Here is a 21,927-nt window from a genome sequence, read left to right as displayed (position 1 = left end):
TAAAAAAAATACTCTTTAAAAGACACTGTGAAGAAAATGAGAAGACAAATAATAGCATGGAATAAATTCGCAAATATATCTAATCCAAATATTGTATTTCAAATAACAAAAGCCCTTGCAATTGAATAATAAGAAGATAAACAACTCTAAAAAATTGACAGATTTAAGTACACTTCATCAAAGAAGATATATGAACAAATTAATGCATGATAAAATACTCTCAATATCATTAGTTATTAGGAAAATACAAACAAAAACCAGGTAAGGTTGAAATACAAAATAGTACAGTCACTTTGAAAGCTAGTTCACAATTTCTTGTTTGCTATTTGGAGTCCACAACCTGCTCTGCTGGGAACTTACTCCTAATTTTTGTTAATGGGTCACATCTGATGGTGCTCAGGATACTATCTGGTACTGGGATGGAACCAGGGCTGGCTAAATACAAAGGAAACACCTTAATCCCATGTATTACTTGGTGCCAATTTCTTATCAAATTAAGCAGATACATACAGTATGACCTGCAATTCCACCTCTAGATTTTTGTCCAAGAAAAATAAAATCAAGTTCACATAAAGTCTTGTTTGAAATGTCCATTATGGCTTTATTCTTATTGATCCAAGTTGGAAATAACCCAAATACCCACCAGGGAGTGAAAATGAACATGTATGAATACTACACATTATAATGACTTCATATAATAAATAGTATTATTTAGGAACCAAAAGGAGAAGTTATAGCTTTATCTAGAAACAGACTAGGTAGGCTCTTCAAGCCAGGGTTCTCCTTTGAACTAGTATCATGCTTGCTTGTTTCTCTGTTTCTTTGCTTTCTTATATCCACTCTAGAGAAGTCTGATTTATCTCCCAAACACATAGTTCTCTCTTTTTCTCTTCCCTCACATATTTTTAAATAAATTTCAATTAAAACTTATTATATTAGAGGGGCCAGAGAGATAGCATGGAGGTAGGGCATTTGCCTTGCATGAAGAAGAATGGTGGTTCAAATCCCGGCATCCTATATGGTCCCCTGAGCCTGCCAGGAGTGATTTCTGAGTGTAGAACCAGGAGTAACCCCTGAGCGCTGCCAGGTGTGACCCAAAAACCAAAAAAAACAACTTATAAATTTATATGCTGTATTAATGATTAATTATAAAGTTCTGATGGTGCATGGATGGATGGATGGATGGATGGATGAATGGTGAGGCCTTTCTTGGCCCAGCCTGGTGCCTGCTGCCCCTCTGGCTGGCGGGTCTGTAGGTCTAAGGATGATGGTGAAGAAATGACTCACAGCAATCAGACGAAATTTCAGGAGACATAAAGTTTTATTATAAGACACTAAGCACCGAATGCCATCAAGTCCAACCTTTATAAAAAGCGATATGGAGATTCCTCTAAAAACTGGAAATTGAGCTCCCATATGATCCAGCTATACCACTCCTAGGCATATACCTGAGGAACACAAAAATACAATACAAAAATCCCTTCCTCACACCTATATTCATTGCAATGCTATTTACAATAGCCAGACTCTGGAAACAACCAACATGCCCTTCAACAGACGAGTGGCTAAAGAAACTATGGCACATATACACAATGGAATATTATGCAGCCGTCAGGAGAGATGAAGTCATGAAATTTTCCTATACATGGATGTACATGGAATTTATCATGCTGAGTGAAATAAGTCAGAGGGAGAGAGAGACGCAGAATAGTCTCACTCATCTATGGGTTTTAAGAAAAATAAAAGTCATTTTTGTAACAATCCTCAGAGACAATGAGAGGAGGGCTGGAACACCAGCTCACTTCATGAAGCTCACCACAAAGAGTGGTGAGTGCAGCTGTAGTAATAACTACACAGAGAACTACCATAATCATGTGAATGAATGAGGGAACTGGAAAGCCTGTCTGGAGTACAGGTGGGGGTGGGGTAGGATGGAGGGAGATTTGGGACTTTGGTGGTGGGAATGTTGCACTGGTGAAGGGGGAGTTCTTTACATGACCGAAACCTAATCACAGTCATATATGTAATCAAGATGTTTAAATAAAGAAAAAATGGGGAAAAAAAGAAACTGGTATATATATACAATGAAATACTATGCAGCCGTCAGGAGAGATGAAGTCATAAAATTTTCCTATATATGGATGTACAAGGAATCTATTATGCTGAGTGAAATAAGTCAGAGGGAGAGAGATAGATGCAGTATAGTCTCACTCATCTATGGGTTTTAAGAAAAATTAAATAATTTTTGCAATAATTCTCAGAGACAAAAGAGATGAGGGCTGGAAGGTGCTGCTCATGACATGAAGCTCACCACAAAGAGTGAGGAGTGCTGTTAGAGAAATAACTATATTGAGAACTATTCTAACAATGTGAATGAATGAGGGAAGTAGAAAGCCTGTCTCGAGTACAGGTGTGGGTGGGGTGGGAAGGAGGAAGACTTGGGACACTGGTGGAGGGAATGTTGCACTGGTGAAGGGGGGTGTTCTTTACATGACTGAAATCATACAACTACAATCATATTTGTAATCATGGTGTTTAAATAAAGATAATTAAGGGGGCTGGGCGGTGGCGCTAAAGGTAAGGTGCCTGCCCTGCCTGCGCTAGCCTTGGGCGGACTGCAGTTCAATCCCCCGGTGCCCCATATGGTCCCCCAAGCCAGGAGCAACTTCTGAGCACATAGCCAGGAGTAACCCCTGAGCGTTACCGGGTGTGGCCCAAAAACAAAAAAAAAAAAATAAAAAAATAAAGATAATTAAAAAAAAAAAAACAAGGCCCTAACCACCATGTGCATTTTTCTCACATGGCTTCTAAGCTAACTAGTCTCTCCTCTCCATGCTGTGCCTTCTTCCTGAGTCTCTCTCACCCCTCTCCAGGCCACTTTAATTAGCAACCACAGACCCCTCCCAGTTGTGGACTGGTCTGACCATCAGGTAATATTAGCATTTGTCCTTTGGGAGAGGTCACACCTGCCCCTTCCTTAAAAAACAAAAGAGGAAAGGTTATCTTTTGTTTTCCTGACTTCCGCCAGCCAACGGCAGGAAACCTAATATTGCCCATAGCAGCAGTTTAGAGTGTATAATTAAAATATCAGCCTTATCCTTAAACAGAACTTTTCTGCAAATACACTTGTAATTTAAAATTCATAATGTTATTTAACCAAGCACTTTTATACTGGAATATACTTAGTTGCTTTCCTTTATAAATTTATTATAAACTTATAAAACATATATTAAAAAAAGAACACACAACAGACACATCTTGTCACTTCCCCAAGATGGCATTGAAAACCAAGAGGAAGCTTCAGCCTCACACACACACACACACACACACACACACACACACACACAAACACCCCTCTTTCACCATCTTTCCAAGAAAATTTTGAAGGCAAAGCTTTGTAGGTCCAGAAAGCACTGCTGAAAGGTGTCCACAGCTACACACACACACACACACACACACACACACACACACACACACACACACCTCTTTCACCACCTTTCCAAATCCCCAAAAGCTGCAGCTAAGAAGCACCCCCAGGAGAAACAAACTTGATCAAGTTCCCTCTGAGCACTGTGTCAGCCTTAAAGACATTCTGAATGCTAAGACCAATAAGGTCAGAATAAACAGGCTCTGAAGAAGCTCTAAGACCTTGATATGGCCTTGATTAGACCTAGGGGACCCAAGAGGCATGTGTTCAGCTGGCTCCTGACAAGGATACCTTGTATGTGACCAACAAAATTGGGATCATTTAAACAATCCAGCAGGCTAATTTTAAATAAATGTCACTACATATTAAAACATACACTCATACGTATATACAAATAGATTCTCAAAAACTGTATTCTAGATGAAAGAAGTCAAGCACAAATGTATAACATCACACCCTTTTTTTTTTTTTTTTTGGTTTTTGGTCCACACCCAGTGGCGCTCAGGGGTTACTCCTGGCTATGCATTCAGAAATCACTCCTTGGGGACCATATTGGGACGCTGGGGGGATTGAACTGAGGTTTGTCCTAGGTCAGCTCTGTGCAAGGCAAAAGCCCTACTGCTGCACCACCGCTTTGGCCCCTACGTCACAGCGTTTATCTGACATTCCAGAAAGGACAAAGTTACAGTGATCCAGTGGCTGCCAGGTGCTGAGGATAGACTAGAATGGAGACATAAATATGATTGTCAAGACCTATGGAACTATCCCCTCAGAATGAGTGGATTTTATTCTATGTGAGTCTTCCACAAACAATAAATTTGCATATAATAATGCTCTTGGGGAAAAAATGAGGTAGAAGAAGTTGAGATATAGGTGATGGTAAGGAGGGGGAAGCAGATGTAAAATGAGAAAGCAAAATAGGAACGGGAGCAGTGGCTCAAGTGGTAAGGTGTCTGCCTTGCCTGCGCTAGCCTAGGACTGACCGTGGTTTGATCCCCCGGCGTCCCATATGGTTCCCCAAGCCAGGAGAGATTTCTGAGCGCACAGCCAGGAGTAACCCCTGAGCATCTCCGGGTGTGGCCCAAAAACCAAAATAGAGAAGATCAGAAAGGAAGGAGAAAAATCTCAAGAGGGGCTGGAGTGGTAGTAAAGTGGATAGGGAACTTGCCTTGTAGGTATCTAACCTGGATTCAGTTTCTGCTGTCCTATATGGAACTTTGAGCCCTGCTAGAAGTGATCTCTGAGTGCAGAAATAGGAGTAAACCCTGAGTACACTGCTAGGTGGACCCCAAAACGAAACAAAAGACTGAAAAAGAGGCAGAAAAGGACCTATAAACATGAGGGTGTCTTGGTGACACCTCTGAGACAGGCTGCAAGAAAAAAAGAAGGAAAAGAGAGACTCCTTAAAGATCAGATAAACAATTATAGAATAATATTTATTATTGTTATTTTGGGGGATTTCAAAATAGAGCTTTTATTGTTAAATTTTTAATGCCCCTGGGCCTGCTCCAGGCCAACCTTTTACATTTGCATGTACATGCTCCAGCTCTCCTGTTGTCTTCTTCCAGTCCTTGCTCTCTTTATGGTTTACATCTACCAGCACCCCCCAGCCAAAAATTGAAGGATAGTTTGTCCCTAAATTTAACTACTAATAACCTAACAGACTCCTGTTTACCACAAACCATATCAAAAACATAAAGTTGATTGACACACACTTTGTGTACATTTTGGGGGGTTTGTTTTTGCTTTTGAACCCACACCCATTAGTGTTCAGGGATTTACGCCTGGTTGAGTGCTGAGGGTCTGTAAGTTATCCCTTTCCCCAATACCCTTACCTTAGCTTCCTTTTGAGATGTTAATCCCACCTAGATGGTCAGATCCACCCACACCTGGGATGTGACCAGCTATTTTGAATAAAGAATAAAAGGTGGGGGCGGGTGAGGTGGCGCTAGAGGTAAGGTGTCTGCCTTGCAAGCGCTAGCCAAGGAAGGACCGCAGTTCGATCCCCCCTCATCCCATATGGTCCCCCCAAGACAGGGGCAATTTCTGAGCACTTAGCCAGAAGTAACTCCTGAGCATCAAATGTGTGTGGCCCGAAATAACCAAAAAAAAAAAAAGAATAAAAGGTGCTGCCTAGGGGAGTGGGAGGGGCAGCAGCAAGGGAGACCATGCAGATCTCCTGAGAGAAAGACATGAGTTAGGCAGACATGGTGCAGAGGCTGCATATGGCGGATAGGCCTTAGAATAAAAGCAAGCTGACTCCGATGAAATATTAACTGGCTGCTGTGAATTATTTCTTTGCCTATTATCCTGCATCTTCAGACCCACCGGCAGAAGGGGCTACAGGCACAGTCCTGGGGCAGCCTCACCCAATACATGGACTTTATGCTTTACATTGTATTTAATGAACAGAGAATCACATGGGATGCCAGAGACTGAACCTAGGTCAGCCGTACACAAGCCAAGTGCTCTATCTGCTGTATATCTTATAACTGCTTTTTTACAATAAAGTCAGAAAAATTTTAAAAACATGTCATTAAGTAAATGCTAACGGCCAGAGAGAAGTAAACAGATAGAGCTCTTGTCTTGAACACAGTTGACCTGAATTCAATTCCCAGCTCCCCATAGAGTGCCCCAATGCTTTCAGGAGTGATCCCTGAGTGCAGAGCCAGCAGTGAGCCTGAGTACAACTGGATGTGCCCCCCCAACCAAAAAAACTGTTTAAGGAAAGAAACATATATATTACTGTACTGTATTTATAGAAGCCACAAATTTGCATCTGTTTTCAATAAAGTTCTCCAGTCTTTGGCCCAGTGCATTCAAGCCCAGTCTATCCAAATGGCAATGTCCATGCTTATGCTGTTTTGAATCTGTAAGGATCTCCATGTAGGAAGGAATCTGGTTATAGAGCAGAGATCTGACTCTGATCAGTAGTCCTTTCCCCAGAGCTCAGAGGAGCAAGTCTTATGCAGAAGAAGGAGGGTGTGTGTGTGTGTGTGTGTGTGTGTGTGTGTGTGTGTGTGTGTGTGTGTGTGTGTGTGTGTGTGTGTGTGTGCGCGCGCGTGCGTGTGCAGGAGGGTGTCTCAGAGTCCCACATCTGTGACTTTAGGATGAGTAGCTTTTCTCCAGCTGCCTGATGTGGGCACAGCAAACACTTCTTTTCCTATCCCCTTGAGCTATTTAAAAGATGTGGTCATGTACCCCTTTTCACTTTTTTCTCTTGCAAGTTAAGAATTTCTGATCCCTTCAACTTTCCTCCCATGAGACTATTCCTGGGCCCTTCACTTCTATCCCAGCTCTCCTCCTCTCAGATGCTTGTTTCTGAGGAGTCCCCTAGGGATGTGGTGCCACCTTGTGGCAGATTTAAGACAATGGCCACTGCTTTTAAATTTAAAGAACAATAATTCAGTTATTGATAGTTGAGTTTTAGTTTTACAAGATCTCAACACCAATACCACCTCCAGTGTCAACTTCCATCACCAGTGCTCTCATACTCCATCAGCCCCCCAAACCCTAGCCCCACCCCAGCCCTCCCTGCCACCTTGGCAGGCATGTTACAAAGTTCTGTGGTTGCAGCTTAGCTCTCGTTTTCAGTGTTGTTGGGTCTGTGCTTTTCATGTATAGCTATACCACTCTCCCACATCACCAATATAACCGAAAACCCAACCTCTATTCTCCTTTTACTTCCCTTTATCATCTTCCTTACCGCCTTGATTTCTTTCTTTCTCTGTTCTTCTCCTCCCTAAGCTTCAGAGTCAAGAGTGATCCAAAAATCTCCCTTTTACTACATTACATCTCATCTACACCTTTTTTTTTTATTAATGCAGCAAAGCTTCATATGCTCCCCACCCTGAGAGATGAAGGGATCTTTTTGTTTTCTTTTGATGGTGCCAGGGGTGAAACCCAGGACCTCACACATGCAAGTCAAGTGTTCTAGTGCTAAGTCACAACCCTGTATAATAATCATATATATATGTGTATATATATATACCCAAAATATATTATGTGTATAATATATTGAGTACAATGTAAACACAACTAGTATATCATATAAGGTCTATGATATGCTTTGAGTAAAAGCATGACCTGAAAACTATTGACAACCTACATTTGCTTTTCTGGAGTTTGCCATGAACATTGCATTTAAATATCACATGCAGGTATTGATATGACCAAATATCTCACTCAGAAAATAAGAAATTATATTGTTTTTCATGTTTTAAGTTTCATTTTAAAAGTGACAATGTGTTCCAAAAAACAAATAAATAAATATTTTTTTAAAGGGGTAGTGGGAGATGAGGGAGGGACGGGGTTGCTGATATTCTGAACAGAGCAAATCTGGGATGCTGGGAAAGTGAAAAGTTCAGGAAGGCGCAATCTTTTTGTAGCCAGAGACTGGAGTTTAGGGCATATTTTGGCAATAGAAAAAAAAATCCAGCAACAAGAAAAATACATAAAGACCTCAGAAATGTTAGTATTTTATTTTCCCAGACTTTCAAGCAGAGTTTCAAAGTCAAGAGGAACTGAATAGGGGCTGGAGCAATAGTACAAGTGTAGGGTGCTTGCGTTGCCTTCAGCCCATGTGAGTTCCATCACTGGCATCCTATATGGTCCCCTGAGCACCACAAGGAGTGCTTCCTGAGTTCAGGAGGAGTAATTCCTGAACACTGCCAGTATAGCCTCACCCCCCAAAAGAGCTGAATAACAGTCTGTTCTCATGACTTCCTTATCTCTTCTGACAAAATCCAGCATCTCAAAGAGTGTGTGTGTGTGGGGGGGGGGGTCAAACATGCTAAGGTAGGTGCTTTTGCGAAAAATGTTGGTTCCTGGGAGTCCGGAGAGATGGCACAGTGGCGTTTGCCTTGCAAGCAGCCAATCCAGGACCAAAGGTGGTTGGTTCGAATCCCGGTGTCCCATATGGTCCCCCGTGCCTGCCAGGAGCTATTTCTGAGCAGACACCCAGGAGTAACCCCTGAGCAACACTGGGTGTGGCCCAAAAAAAAAAAAACAAAAAATATGTTGGTTCCTGGGAGAACAGAAAAAATAAATCATGTGCCCATGGAAGCCCTTCAGAAATGCTGGAGAAGAGCATTCCTCAATCTTTGTATAAACAATGCTATGATGAATAGTGAGGTGTGTTTTGTTTTATTTTGGGTTGGCCTGGTGTTTTGTTGGGGGCTGCTGTAGATGGGGCTTGGGGTACAGTATGCAGAACTGGGGATCAAACCCAGTCAGCCACATGCAAGGTAAGTGTCCTGCCCACTGTACTATGTCTCTGGTCCTAAGGCTCAGAAGAACAGCCTGACAACAGTGACTTTTGGGGTTCCTACCTATCCTTTGAGATGGACAACCCATATTTCCCCAGTAAATTTTGACAGTAAAGTGAAACACATTTCTGATTAAAGAAAATTAGATTACCTTGAGGCTGAAGCAGGCAGACCTGAGTTTGATCCCAGCACTTCATATGATCCTTGAGCTTCTCCAGGAGTGATCCCAGAATACAGAGCCCAACAGCAAGCCCTGAGCACCAACAGTGTGTCTCCTTGCACCGCAGCCCCCTAACAAAGCACACCAACCAGATGGCTCAGCTCAATTTTGCTTAAAAGATAAAACATGTGCCTTGACCTCTGATGTCTATGGCTGACTTCCAGTGAAAAGCTAAAAGGCAAAAGGAGCCTTCCCTTCAGGGCAATAGAGTCTTCAGGAAGAGAAAGCCTTTAGCATTCTTGAGCGTAGGAATTCCCTTCTACAAAGAGATTTCACTTTTTCATTTGTGTATCATCAGAAATAGTTTCCTGAGGCTAAAAAAATAATGCTGGCACCTTTCAAAGCCTAGTGAGCCTAAGGGTGCTACCAGCTTGTATTACCATCCAGTTGACCAAGGTTGCAGGAGGGTTATTCATTTCTTCACTCTAGGGAAATGGAAAGAAAGTGAAAAAAATTCTAGCTAGAACACAAGTTACCCTCTTCGTTTTTTTTTCCCCCAGTGGAGCTTTCTAGACTACTTGGGGTGATCTTGGGTGGAAAACATGTTGCCAGGATAAGGGGTCCACTTTGTTCAGAACTCAGGGGGACTCTAGCTAGGTGTGCGTGTTGGGGGTGTGGAGGTGCCTGAATTGCTGTGCCTGGTGCTGGAGGTATGAACTGGTAGCACTTGAATTGGTAGCACACTTTTGCAGCCTGCAGTGTGAGCAGGAGTTATCAGCTGTGAGTAGCCCTTTAGACTCAGCTAAGGGTCTTGCAAATGCTGAGACTGTTAGACCACTCCTCAGGCCTCAGATCCTAATCTCAGAGATTGAGTCCCAGGCATCTACATTTTTTTGTCTGTTTTTGGGTTGCTTTGAGCTTACTCCTAACTCTGTGCTCAGGGATCACTCCTGGCAAGTGTCCTACCTTTATGCTATCTCTCTGGTCCATGCCTACATTTCATTTAAACTCCCTGGGAGGGTCCCCTGCACCTACATTGGGAATCAGCTTCCACTAGCATGTCCTGTGCCTTTTTGCAGGAGAATAGGGCACTGGGGTATTGGAAATCATTGGGCCTCCTCATCTGTCTTGCTTTCTATTTTCCTTCCTCCTTTAGGTTTTGGAGGACCCTGATATAGAATCAGGGACATCTCTTTTGTTGTTGTTGTTGTTGTTGTTTTTTAGGGGGCACACCTGATGATGCTCAGTTATTCCTGGCTATGCACTCAGAAATTGCTCCTGGCTTGGGGGACCATACGGGATATCGGGATCAAACCACGGTTAGTCCTACGCTAGCATAGGCAAGGCTTACAGCTTGTGCCACCACTCCAACACCAAAATCAGGGACATCTTATATAAGTGAAAATTTAGTTTGAACTTCTTGTGCTCAGGTCCTCTTATTTTTCTTTTATCTCTTTTGAGGGGACTAAAAGTGAGGGGGTACACTTTTGGGACTGTGCTCAGGGATTATTCCTGGTGGTGCTCAGGGAATGTGGTGCTGGGGATTGAACCTGGGTTGGCCACATGCAAGGCTAATTCCTCACCCACTGTGCTACCACCACTGTGAGCCCTACCAGGTCTTTTCTGGTGGAATACGATGCACACTGGAGCCTTTCCAATGTCCAAAGACATTGTTTCCTGGTCAGAGTTAAAGAAAATCAGTATCAACAGTAAGAGAGACTAGTGCTGTTTCACCGTGCTGTTTGATTATGCTGACCCCTGTCTGATCAATAGCACCAGGATCCCTTCCAAGCAACCAGTTCAGAGATTGCCCACATGGACCTTTCTTTCCCAGCCTAGCTTCTCTCCAGAGAATGTCACCAATCTTGGGTTGACATGAGTCAAAGGAAGAAGGAGACTCTGGAATGTTGTGGGTGTAGTGGTCGCCAACTCATCAATGGACACCTGCTTCCTTCTTGCTATGCTGCTTTTCTAAACTCTAAAGCCTTTCAAATGGTCTTGTGCCAAGATATGGATCAGGTGGCTGAGCTCCTGCTTTTCATGTGGGAAGACCTAGATCCTGTCCCCCAACACAGAGACTGTGAGATGTTGTATTCCTGCCCATCCCAAACCCTCAGCCTTTACCTCCATCCCCTGTTCCCCAACCATTCACTATATTCTTTGCAGGATCCAGAGCATCTGACACCTTGACAAAAAACAAAAAACACTGTTTTCTTGAGGTTACAACCCTTCCCTCTTTCCCCACTTTACCCAAACCACTGACAACCCCTCCCCTCAAAAACTTGGATTTCTATTTTCCTCCTTAAGCCTGATAGAGTTACTATGGCCATTCCCAGTTGTAGGACAGAAAAAAACTCCCCTCTTCTTAGAGCAGGTCAGAATTCCCTCCTTACCCCAGGCTCCTGCTAGGAGCCTGAGAAAAGTTTCAGGGAGTTTGCGGGAGTACTCTAGTTTCAGGAAAGTAAGAGCAAAGGGAAAGGGAAGTGAGAGGCAGTAGCAAAGCAAATGATACTCGGCCAAATAGCTTGGCTTCTTCAGCTAGCTTGGCTGGTTGCTCAGCAGCAGTGAGACTGGCGGGTAGGGCATTTTCTCGGGATGATGAATTGAGGGCATGAACAAGGACCAAGAAGATAAAGCAAACTCTAAGGTGGCTCTTCAAAGCTGGAGAAAGTAGTCATCAAGGCTGCTGTATGGCTCCATTAAAGAGCATTAGATGGCAATGCCTGGTGATGCTCACAGACGAAAATAGGGAACTAGGAAGGTTAGGAGTGGGGCAATGGATGTACACTGTAAGACCCAGGGATTCTCCAAAGCAATGTTTCCTGGATGGGGGGATGACTGGGATTCTATTTGTTTTATTTGAGACTCCATACTAAAGTATCTTTTTTTGTTTGTTTTTTTGGGGGCCACACCTGGTGACGCTCAGGGGTTACTCCTGGCTATGCACTCAGAAATCACTCCTGGCTTGATGGACCATATGGGACACCAGGAGATCGAACTGTGGTCTGTCCTAGGTCAGCCGAGTGCAAGGCAAAGGCCCTACCGCTACGCCACCGCTCTGGCCCCAATTCTAAAGAATCGTATTCAAGTCTTCAATGTTAAAATGAGCCTGTCATCATGAACTGCTCCTTTAAAAAATAAAAAGGATTCCTCCTTTGAGGAGTTGTCAGGATGTGGTATGTAGAGGATGGGTCACCCCCCCCTCCAGGGAAGGGAGAGTTTGAGAACACAGGGGTATCTGCCAAGGGGATAGGATGTGACAGAGCAGGGATAGACAGATCCTGCTGTCAATTCCACAGACAGCTGCATAGTGCCAATCAGACACAAAGTTGAAGACTCTCTGGTCCCTGGGGTTCTGAAACTCCTGAGCAGAGATGGAGAAGCAGCCTCGCAGAGTGAGGACTTTGTGCTCAGCCCCTTTATCTCTGTGGCCTGCTCTCAGGTGGGGGTGTTGACAGTCCCTTGCTAGGATTGACTTTGAGGTGTTTTCCTCAAAACAGAAAAGTTCTCTGATCCACTGCCCACATCAGAGAGAGGTAGTGGGGTCAGGGCCAAGGTTGGCTGCATGCCAGTTGGCATGATGGGGCTGTGAACATAGTCTAGCCAGGTGTCGGCAACCTGCGGCTCCGGAGCCGCATGCGGCTCTTTTGAAGGCTTGCCGCGGCTCCGGAGCCGATGTCAGAAAAAAAAAATACTGCTTTAATCTCAGCTCCGCTTCTCTCCGCTATATCTATAGCAGTGAGGCGGAGCTGAGGAGCGGAGCCAATGGAGGCAGCCGTACCTGGTGACGTATATAGCATTAAGGTAAGAAACAATATATGCAGTGTTATATTTGTTTTAAATGTTGCAATGGTTTTGCGGCTCCCAGTTTCCTTCGGAAACGGGTCCAAGTGGCTCTTTATGTCTGAAAGGTTGCAGACCCCTGGTCTAGACCCTAGACAGGCGGTCTTCCCAGAAGGCTAGAAAGAAGACAAGGTGCAACATTTCCATTGGGATTCTGCAGGTTTCTTGTCAGCCAGAAAGGAAGGAAAAATAACTGACCATGAGGGACTTCCCTAAAGCCCATAGGATAGGCAGAGTGCCTCCTAGACTTATGGTGGACCCTGGTGTACTGCTGGCCGGCTTAGTTAGATCTGATGCCTTGAAACATTTTACTCGGTCTCTCCCACTTGTTTTATTTTCATTATGGAGTAAATATTTTCATTATTAAAAGTGCTGACAATAAATTCAAACAGATACAGGCAAACACTTATTTTCTTGGGATTAACTTCCCGTCACCTGGCCAGTGCTGCTGCAAAGATGGGGATCATACCCTCTTGGTTGTGGTGCTTCTTGGAGGTTGCCTGGGTGCACCCCCACACTCACTTATGGTGGGGTGGGGCAGAGTACAAGCAGATAGAGTACTTATCTTGCACAGAGTTGACCAGGGTTTAGTCCCTTGGCACTCTATATGGCTTCCTGAGCCCCACCAAGAATGATTCTTGAATGCAGAGCAGGAGTAATCCCTGAGCACCACTGAATATGCTCCCCCTCCAAAAACAAAAAAACAAAAAAAACAAAAACAAAAACAAACAAAAAAATGTATTTGTCTTCCTTGCCCTAAGCTATCTGTTGTCAGGATGACTGGGGGATGGAGGCTGCATGATTGATTGAGGTGGTTGCCAGGGACCACATACTTGGTGAAATCTGCCCAGCGGATTTCACAGTCAGTCTTAGTGCTGGGGATGCCCAGTGATAGTAGTGCCACTGGGATTGCATTTGGTATGTGGGATGGTGCCAGAGCTTGAACTCATAGCTCCAAGCTTGTCATTCCTAGGTGGCTGTATGCCAGTCTTCTGAAAGCAGAAGTTTGGACCCACTGAACTGCTCCTGCTTTCTTGGATTGACTTTCTCCCTAGCTTTGCCATTTTAATGAAGACCTCCCTTCAAGATGGTCTCTCCAAGCGCATTCAGAATAGTAACAACCAGATCAGCAGGAAAAGAAGATCCCACAATTCTTTAGGGCTCTCCTGTGTTCCTCAGGGCCCAGATAATGTCTTGAACATTTGCTTCTGGTCCTACCTATACCTGGGAAAGCAGATGGGCTAGAGAGATGGGCAAAGAGCCTGAAAGTGGGGGACACAAATGTGAATGACTGTGTCCAGGGTCTTCTCCACATGAATGGGCCCTGGGTCCCCTTGTTGTCCCTGTATTGTGCCATCATGATCATCTCAGAGAGCAGCACTACCTGTTCTCATGTAGGCTTGAAGCCAGAGGCCTGAATTCAGTAAACATTTAGTTTTCAGAGCAACTCTGACCTTGTGGCCCTATTGGAAGTAGAGGAAAGGTCTGAGAGGAAAGATCTGGGAGGAAGGTGAAGCAGTGCAGCCTCAGGCATCCCAACCAGGAGGGCATTCTGGGGGAAAGCATTGTAGCAGATTATCCTCTCAGTATCTGGGAAAGCCTAGGTGAGGTGTTTTTTTTTAGTGCTATCTGGAGGAATTAGTGTGCAGACTTACAACAGTGACTCTGATTTATTTAATAGATATTTGTGATGTGCCTACTGTGTACTTGGCACTGAGGATGAAATTCGCCTCAAGTGCCAGGCTTCTTTCTTTCAAATAAACTCAGCTCACCTGCCAGTTCGTGCTGGGACTGTCATGAGCCATATGATTGATTAGTCTGATCTTTAGGATTGCTTCTCTCTCTCTCTCCAATTCTCATTTTCTTGACCTGAGACTACATCCTGCTCACACTCCACTCCCACATTTGCTTCCATATCTCAGTGGATTCATGGACCTACAGGCTTTTATCTGTCTGGTTTTGTTGGTTTGGAGTGTCATCCAAGGAGGCACTCAGGGGTTATCTTTAGCTTGATGCTCAGTGACCATGTGGTGCCCAGGTTTAAGTACATTCTCCTCCATGCAAAGCATGCACTACAGCTCATTGTACTACCTCTCTGCCCTGAAATTTTATTTTGTAACTTATTATGCATTTAGTATTGGGCTAGAATGCATTTCCCATAAAATTTCCATAAAGGAATTTTACTGTATCTCCAGTATCTAGTCAGTAGTCCTCAAACTATGGCCCATGGCCACATATTGTATTTGTTCCCATTTTGTTTTTTCACTTCAAAATAAGATATATGCAGTGTGCATAGGAATTTGTTCATATATTTTGTTTTTAACTCAGATTAATAGCAAAGTTATATAATCAGAAAAAAGTAGTCATGAAGTCATAAAATCTAAAGCAAGAGTTTTGAGAAACTAAGGAAAGCACAAGTCAGATGTTGGAAGTCTTCAGAAATACCATGGAGGTGTTAATTGGGCTAAAAAACTAGTGGTGCTTGGTGGACTGCTCTCAGCTCTTTTCTTGAATGGATTGTTCCTGGAACCAGCAAACCTGAGACTCCTGCCTGTACATCATGTGCTCAGTCCTTTGAGCTATTTTCATCTTTTTTGTTTGTTTGGTTTTGGTTTTTGGGCCACACCCGGTGATGCTCAGGGGTTACTCCTGGCTCTGCGCTCAGAAATCGCTCCTAGCTTGGCGATGGGACACTGGGGGATGGAACCGCAATCTGTCCTAGGTCATCTCCACGCAAGGCAAATGCCCTACCGCTGCACTACCACGCTGGCCCCAATTAATATATATTTTAAGACTGGAAAACATCATAGTAGTTAAGGCTCTTGCCTTGCATATAGCCAACCTGATTTCAATCCCTGGATCCTTATGTTCCCCCAAGCCCCATCAGGAATTATTTCTGAGCAGAAAGCCAGGAGTAAATTCTGAGAACAACTAGGTATGTTACTCCAACCTTGTTAAGAATAATCCCTAAGCAGAGAGCCCTAACTGTAAGCCTATGCATCAGCCCTGAGAAGACTGAGGTGTGGATAAATAACAACAAAAAATCCAGTATTTGCTAAAATGTGAGTAGTAGTAGTAGTAGTAGTAGTAGTAGTAATAGTAGTAAATATAGTAAGAAAAATAAACCAGAAAACCAATGTTCATGATCTCACCTATACTTGGGATATTCAGGAAACTGAGTAAGGGAAGAGACAGCCAAATGAGAAGGAGCCCTTAGATTCTGACAATAGATCCATGATATTAAGATATATGTGATGGAGCCGGAACAGTGGTGCTAGAGGTATCTGCCTTGCAAGTGCTAACCTAGGACAGACCTCAGTTCTATCCCCCCGCATCCCATATAGTCCCCAAGCCAGGAGCAATTTCTGAACGCATAGCCAGGAGTAAGCCCTGAGCGTCACTGGGTGTGGCCCAAAATAAAAAAACAAACAAACAAAAAACAAAAACAACAACAACAAAATAGATGTGTGTGTGTAGGGTGAGCATAAAGGAACTTATGGACACTGGTGAAGATGGATAGTGGCACTTTGGTAATAGGTGCCTCCGCTTGATTTTTTTTTTTTTTTTTGGTTTTTGGGCCACACCCGGTGACGCTCAGGGGTTACTCCTGGCTATGTGCTCAGAAGTCGCTCCTGGCTTGAGGGACCATATGGGACGCCGGGGGATCGAACCGCGGTCCTGTCCAAGGCTAGCGCAGGTAAGGCAGGCACCTTACCTCTTGCGCCACCGCCCGCCCCCCCCCCCCCCGCTTGATTTTTTATCCTTAACATTATTTTCTTTAATCCTTTTAAATTAACCTCAAGAAGAACCCCATACAGCTGCTGAAAGACACTTTATTTTTTTTTTGCCCCACACCCAGCGCCCCCCTCCCCACACTGAGACACTTTCAAGAAGATGTACAGGCTCAGAAAACAATTAATTCACCTATCTAAGTGAAAATTGACAAAGATGGGGTAGCAGGCAATCTAATAATAACAATAATAAGGCTATGCTTATATTTCTACAGAGGACAGTCCCAAAAAGAAACTCTGGGTTCCATTGTGCCTCATCAGAAGTCAACACCTCTGAGACTCAGGCCTTTAGCCTTTTCATCACATTAAGAAATCACGTGATTTGGGCCCGGAGAGATAGCATAGCAGCGTTTGCCTTGCAAGCGGCCGATCCAGGACCAAAGGTGGTTGGTTCGAATCCCGGTGTCCCATATGGTCCCCCGTGCCTGCCAGGAGCTATTTCTGAGCAGACAGCCAGGAGTAACCCCTGAGCAATGCGGGTGTGACCCCCCCCCCAAAAAAAAAGAAATCATGTGAAGGACCCTCTTGTTTTCAAGCAGTGTGGCTGCATTTATACTTCTGTACAGGAATTAGAATGTAGTTCTATTTTTTGTATTTATTTTTTGACCCAACAAGAATCCAATTTTGACATTCTCATTATCCTCTATTAGGTAGATATTAAAAAGTGAAACTTGGCAACCCCATAACACCCCATGTCAGGAGGAAGTAGTAAGACAATCTCTTTTCCCAGTTTCTAAAAGATAAGACTTTTCATTTCTTGAAGGAAGATAATTAAAATTTTAACTTTCTTGTATAGGTTTTTAACAACCCTTTGCCTTCAAAATAATAGTTTTTGTTCTAAGTAGTTCATTGATGTTTCAAATTATCCCTTTTATAGGCTATTTTATGATCCTATTTGTTTTGTTGCTTCTATAGATATTAAATAGCTTTTCTTTCTGTCTTATTTAATTTTTTAAATAAAAGTAAAGGTTATAATTAGAACATTCAATAAAAAATAAGGAACCCTTCACAAATTCGCGTGTCATCCTTGCACAAGGGCCATGCTAATCTTCTCTGTATCGTTCCAATTTTAGTATATGTGCTGCCAAAGTGAGTACTTCTATTTTATGTTTCTTACAACATGTTGCTGTTTTTACTGCCTCTAAACAAAGTTTTCTTTTCTTTTCTGGTCAGTTGGCAATGGAGTCCCAACACACACACACACACACACACACACACACACACACACACACACACACACACACACACACCTGTATTGGGAGTAAATGAACTGCTGCTTGCAACCAGTCTGCCACTTACTTGAATTGGCTTCTTCGACTGGGGTCCTGACTTAAGGACCTGCTTAAGGACTGACTTAAGGACTATTGACTGATAGGTTGTGTCATCAGCTGAAATCCTTCAGATCTGAAGGATTTAACCTAAAACTTAATTGGCAGTGTAGAACAATACTTGAATACTGTTATAATTCCTCCTCCTCCTCCTCCATCTTTTCCTCTACTGAAAAGGGAGAAGATATAAGGAAATAAAGACACTTATGGTTCCTGGCCAGCCATAAGCTGCTACTGTCCCTTGAAGGGTTAAGCTGTCAATTACCAGAAGCCTGCCCCTTGTAACTGCCTTTAGAGGCAGATGGGGGAAGCGGGGGCAATATAAAGCCCTGGGCTGAAGTGCAGGGCTGGGGGGGATATATAGGAGATTCTGCAGTCACTGCCCCTCTCCCCCCAGACTGCTCTTGCTGGATGGTCCTTGCTGAATTGCTGGAGAAACTGTTGACCAGACAGACTCTTGGCTCCCACTTTCTTTTGGCACCTCTCTTATTGCTTCAGGACTAACAGTGGCACTTTGGTATAGGAGTGGTATGATAACATTGTGCCCCTAGAACTTGTGAACATTTATACTCTTGCAAAGCAATATAAACTCAATTAAAAAAAACTATCAAGGTCCCAAAAATCAAAGCAAGATTAAAAAAATGTAATAACCACATTCCACATTTAATTAGATCCTCGGACAGAAAAATGGCATAATTGAAAATACAAATGAAATCCAAATGAAAATTGGGAGTTTGGCAAAAATGTACCAAGTTGTTTAGTTTTGACAAAGGTATGATGGTTACATGAAATATTGACATAGGGGAAATTGCATGAAGAGGATATGGAAACTAACTTCCTTTTAACTTGTGCAGACTTCTCTTTTTGTACAGCTATGATTATTCAAAACAAAAAAGCTAATTTGAAGCATAAAAGCAGCACTATGTTGGTAGTGTAAACATTTAAAAAATGTAGAGGCCTGGGATGTAGCTCAGTGGCAGGAGTTAGACCAAATATTTAGAAGGCTCTGAGTTTAACCCTCTACATCCTCATTCTAGTCCCCTCAAACTTTACTAATTTGGAAATAAAAGTTCCTCATCCCCTTTGCCAAACAAAACCCTTAGAAATAAGTCTTGGGACCATGTAACTTTATCTATCTAGTCCAGCCTCCCAGTTACAGGAGGAAATAAGGGAGCTACCAAAACCAAACAGGTGTAAGACCACTAAGTAGCAAGTTAGGCACAGAGGAGGCCACGTATTCTTGCAGCCCAGGGGGTGAGGGAGGAAGATATGAGAGGTAGGATGCGAACGGAGGTGTAGGGAGAACAATTTGGTGATGGGAATCCCCCTGATATTAAGTTAATATGTACCTAAAATATTATTGTCAACAATATGTAAGCCACTATGATCAAAATAAAAATATTAAAAATAGTACAGAAATAAAAAAAAGATAGGAACAACATAAAATATTTCAAGTATATAATGCTTACTCAGTAAAGAAGTCAGATTTTGGCAGATGTATAGTGAACCAGTTACTTTAAATCTGTGATATTCATTTAAAACATTTTCTGAGTTTAAAAAAAAAAAGAAGTAAGTCTTGGGAGTTCAGTATCTTACGTGTCACATTTTTTCCATGCAAAAACGTTTGCAATTGGAGGTAGAGGGGGGCAAAGAATAAAAGTACAGTGGTGTAAGAAACATGTCTTGCAGGCAGCCAACTTAGGGTCAATCCCTGGTATCCTATATGGTCCAGTGGAAACCTCCAGGAGTGAAATGGATGTGGCCCCCAAACAAACAAGATCTTGCATTTTTTTTATTAATAGTATTCTAAAACAAAAAAGTATGATTGGAATAATTTGGGGGGAATTCCAATGGTACTCAGAAGGGCTCAGGGACCCTGATGGTAATTCTTGGCCGTCTGGGCCCTCCTTTGATATATGGGCTTGAGAACCTGGTGTCAGTAGGGCTCTGGGATCCCAGGGCTACACAAGCAGTGCTCTGGAGGCCCCCCCAAAGTTACACTTGGCCATGCTCAAGGGACCATGTGGTGCCAGGAATAGAACCCAGGTCAGGCACATACTTGGCAATAACCGTAATTGCTGTGCTCTCTTTTTTTTTTAACCTATATATATTCTGGATATCTTTCCTTTTTTTCTTTCTTTTCCTTTTCTGCCTTTTTTGTCTTTCTTCTCTCTTTTCAAAGGATGTTCCACAATGAGGTGTCATGGTTGGCTGAGTTAATGAATGCCAGCTTGAAGAAGTGGGAGTGACAAGGAAGGCTGACCATGAGGACAATGGGGAGAGTCAGGAGACCAAAGGAAGAGTAGACCCACAGGACTCTCTCTGCTTTGGGGTTTGGCCCTGGTTTTAGCTTCACTGTTCCTTGTTGCTTGGCAGCTGTTCGCTGGAAATGGGCTTCTGGAGAACTCCCCAGCTTCCTCCTCAGCTCCATATTTCACATCCGACTTTCTTTCTGACTTCTAGTTCCAAAATTTCAGAAAGGGTTCTGCCTTGTCTGCCCTGGATCACGTGGCCACTATCAATCAATCAATTAATCAGCAATGGCAGTATAGCCACTAGTTCTAAGAGTCCTATGAAAGAGATGGATTGGAAGAACAGGAGGAAATGAGAAAATAATTCCAGAAAAGTGACTATGATTGGCAGACTGTACTTTACTATCAATGCTCTCAGAGCTATGATGCTTGTGGCCCTGCACTGTTGGTGGTCCTCCTGGATACCTCAGTCAGACTTAAAATCACACTGTACCAGGTACTGAATTTGAGGACATGTAGGTGTAAGGCACAAGTTCCACCCCTTTGAATCATGTATGGCCTAAGTAGAAAATACTTTAGATAAGGGAGAACTGTGTTTATTTATTTATTTTTTTAGTTACGAATAATGTTGCCTCAAATAAGCAGGTAGTCTTTTTTGTAGATTAGTGATTATCACACACAAAGATCAATCTAAGGAAAGATAGTGACAGGTGGAGGAAGAGCTGCACTTGGCAGCACAGGGAAGACTGGAGACTTGTCATCAGAGCAATCATCCTGTCTGCACCATACAGAGGAGAAAGGGGTGGTGGTGGTGGTGCTGCTGCAGACTAGCCAGAATAAACAATAAAATTCCCTCCAGGGTGGGTTCTCTGAAGCACACGCCAGTTTACTACAACTTACAACAACCCTAAACAAAGAAAGGAAATGGGCTTTGGTGGAGGGTAATCTGAAGATGAATTGGCCTTAGTTTGAGGCTTTGGGGCCAGCCAGGTCAGTTTTCCTTGAATAATATTTTGACCCAATGTCAATAATAGGATGGAATTTGAATCAAGGAAAAGCTACCTCTTCCCAAACAATTTTTTTTTTTTTTGGCAATTCCACTCTTGCCAGCAGTGTCTGAGTGTACTGCTTCCTCAATTGTTCTTCAATCATTTTTTTTTTTTTGTTTTTGGGCCACATCCGGTGGTGCTCAGGGGTTACTCCTGGCTGTCTGCTCAGAAATAGCTCCTGGCAGGCACGGGGGACCATATGGGACACCGGGATTCGAACCAACCACCTTTGGTCCTGGATCGGCTGCTTGCAAGGCAAACACCGCTGTGCTATCTCTCCGGGCCCTTCATTTTTTAAATGAACCTGATAATTTTATTTTGGGGGGGGTTGAGGGGGACAACACCCTGTGGTGCTCAGGAGTTACTCCTGACTCTGTGCTTAGAAATCGCTCCTGGCAGTCACAGGGGACCATATGGGATGTCGGGATTTGAATCACCTTTCGTCCTGGATAGGCTGCCTGCAAGGCAAACGCCCTACCGCTGTGCTATCTCTCTGGTCTCTGAACCTTATGATTTTAATGCCATATGATTAGCATTCAGTACTGTATAGGTTTAAGGTATACCATACAATGATCTAGCTTACATATATTATGGAATAATTTTACCACAATAAGTTAACGTCATCATTTTTTGTGTCTACATAAAAAGAAAAATATTGATTTTTCCTTGTGATGCTGCCTTTTAGATTCTGGTCTCTTAGCAACAGTCACATAAACTATGCAGCCATGTTTACTATAGTACTAGTACAGTGTGTGTTCAGGGGAAGGGGAGGTTGGCAGATAGTTTAGTTATAATTGGTCATTTTAAATC

General features: G+C 43.2%; 1 protein-coding gene and 1 non-coding gene across 2 annotated transcripts in view; one reads left to right on the top strand and one right to left on the bottom strand.

Annotated features, from left to right (window-relative positions):
• The window catches only part of DLG1 (discs large MAGUK scaffold protein 1), a 653,463-nt gene that overhangs the window by 149,364 nt on the left and 482,172 nt on the right, over positions 1–21,927 (top strand). The window lies entirely within an intron of this gene.
• On the bottom strand, positions 17,479–17,585 carry LOC126013003 (U6 spliceosomal RNA). The gene has a single exon (XR_007497341.1). It is a non-coding gene; the product is annotated as a U6 spliceosomal RNA (small nuclear RNA).

The sequence above is a fragment of the Suncus etruscus genome, chromosome 6 (genome assembly GCF_024139225.1).
Source record: "Suncus etruscus isolate mSunEtr1 chromosome 6, mSunEtr1.pri.cur, whole genome shotgun sequence".
NCBI lineage: Eukaryota > Metazoa > Chordata > Mammalia > Eulipotyphla > Soricidae > Suncus > Suncus etruscus.
Note: the sequence above shows the minus strand (reverse complement) of the source record. Positions and strands in the feature narration are given on the sequence as shown.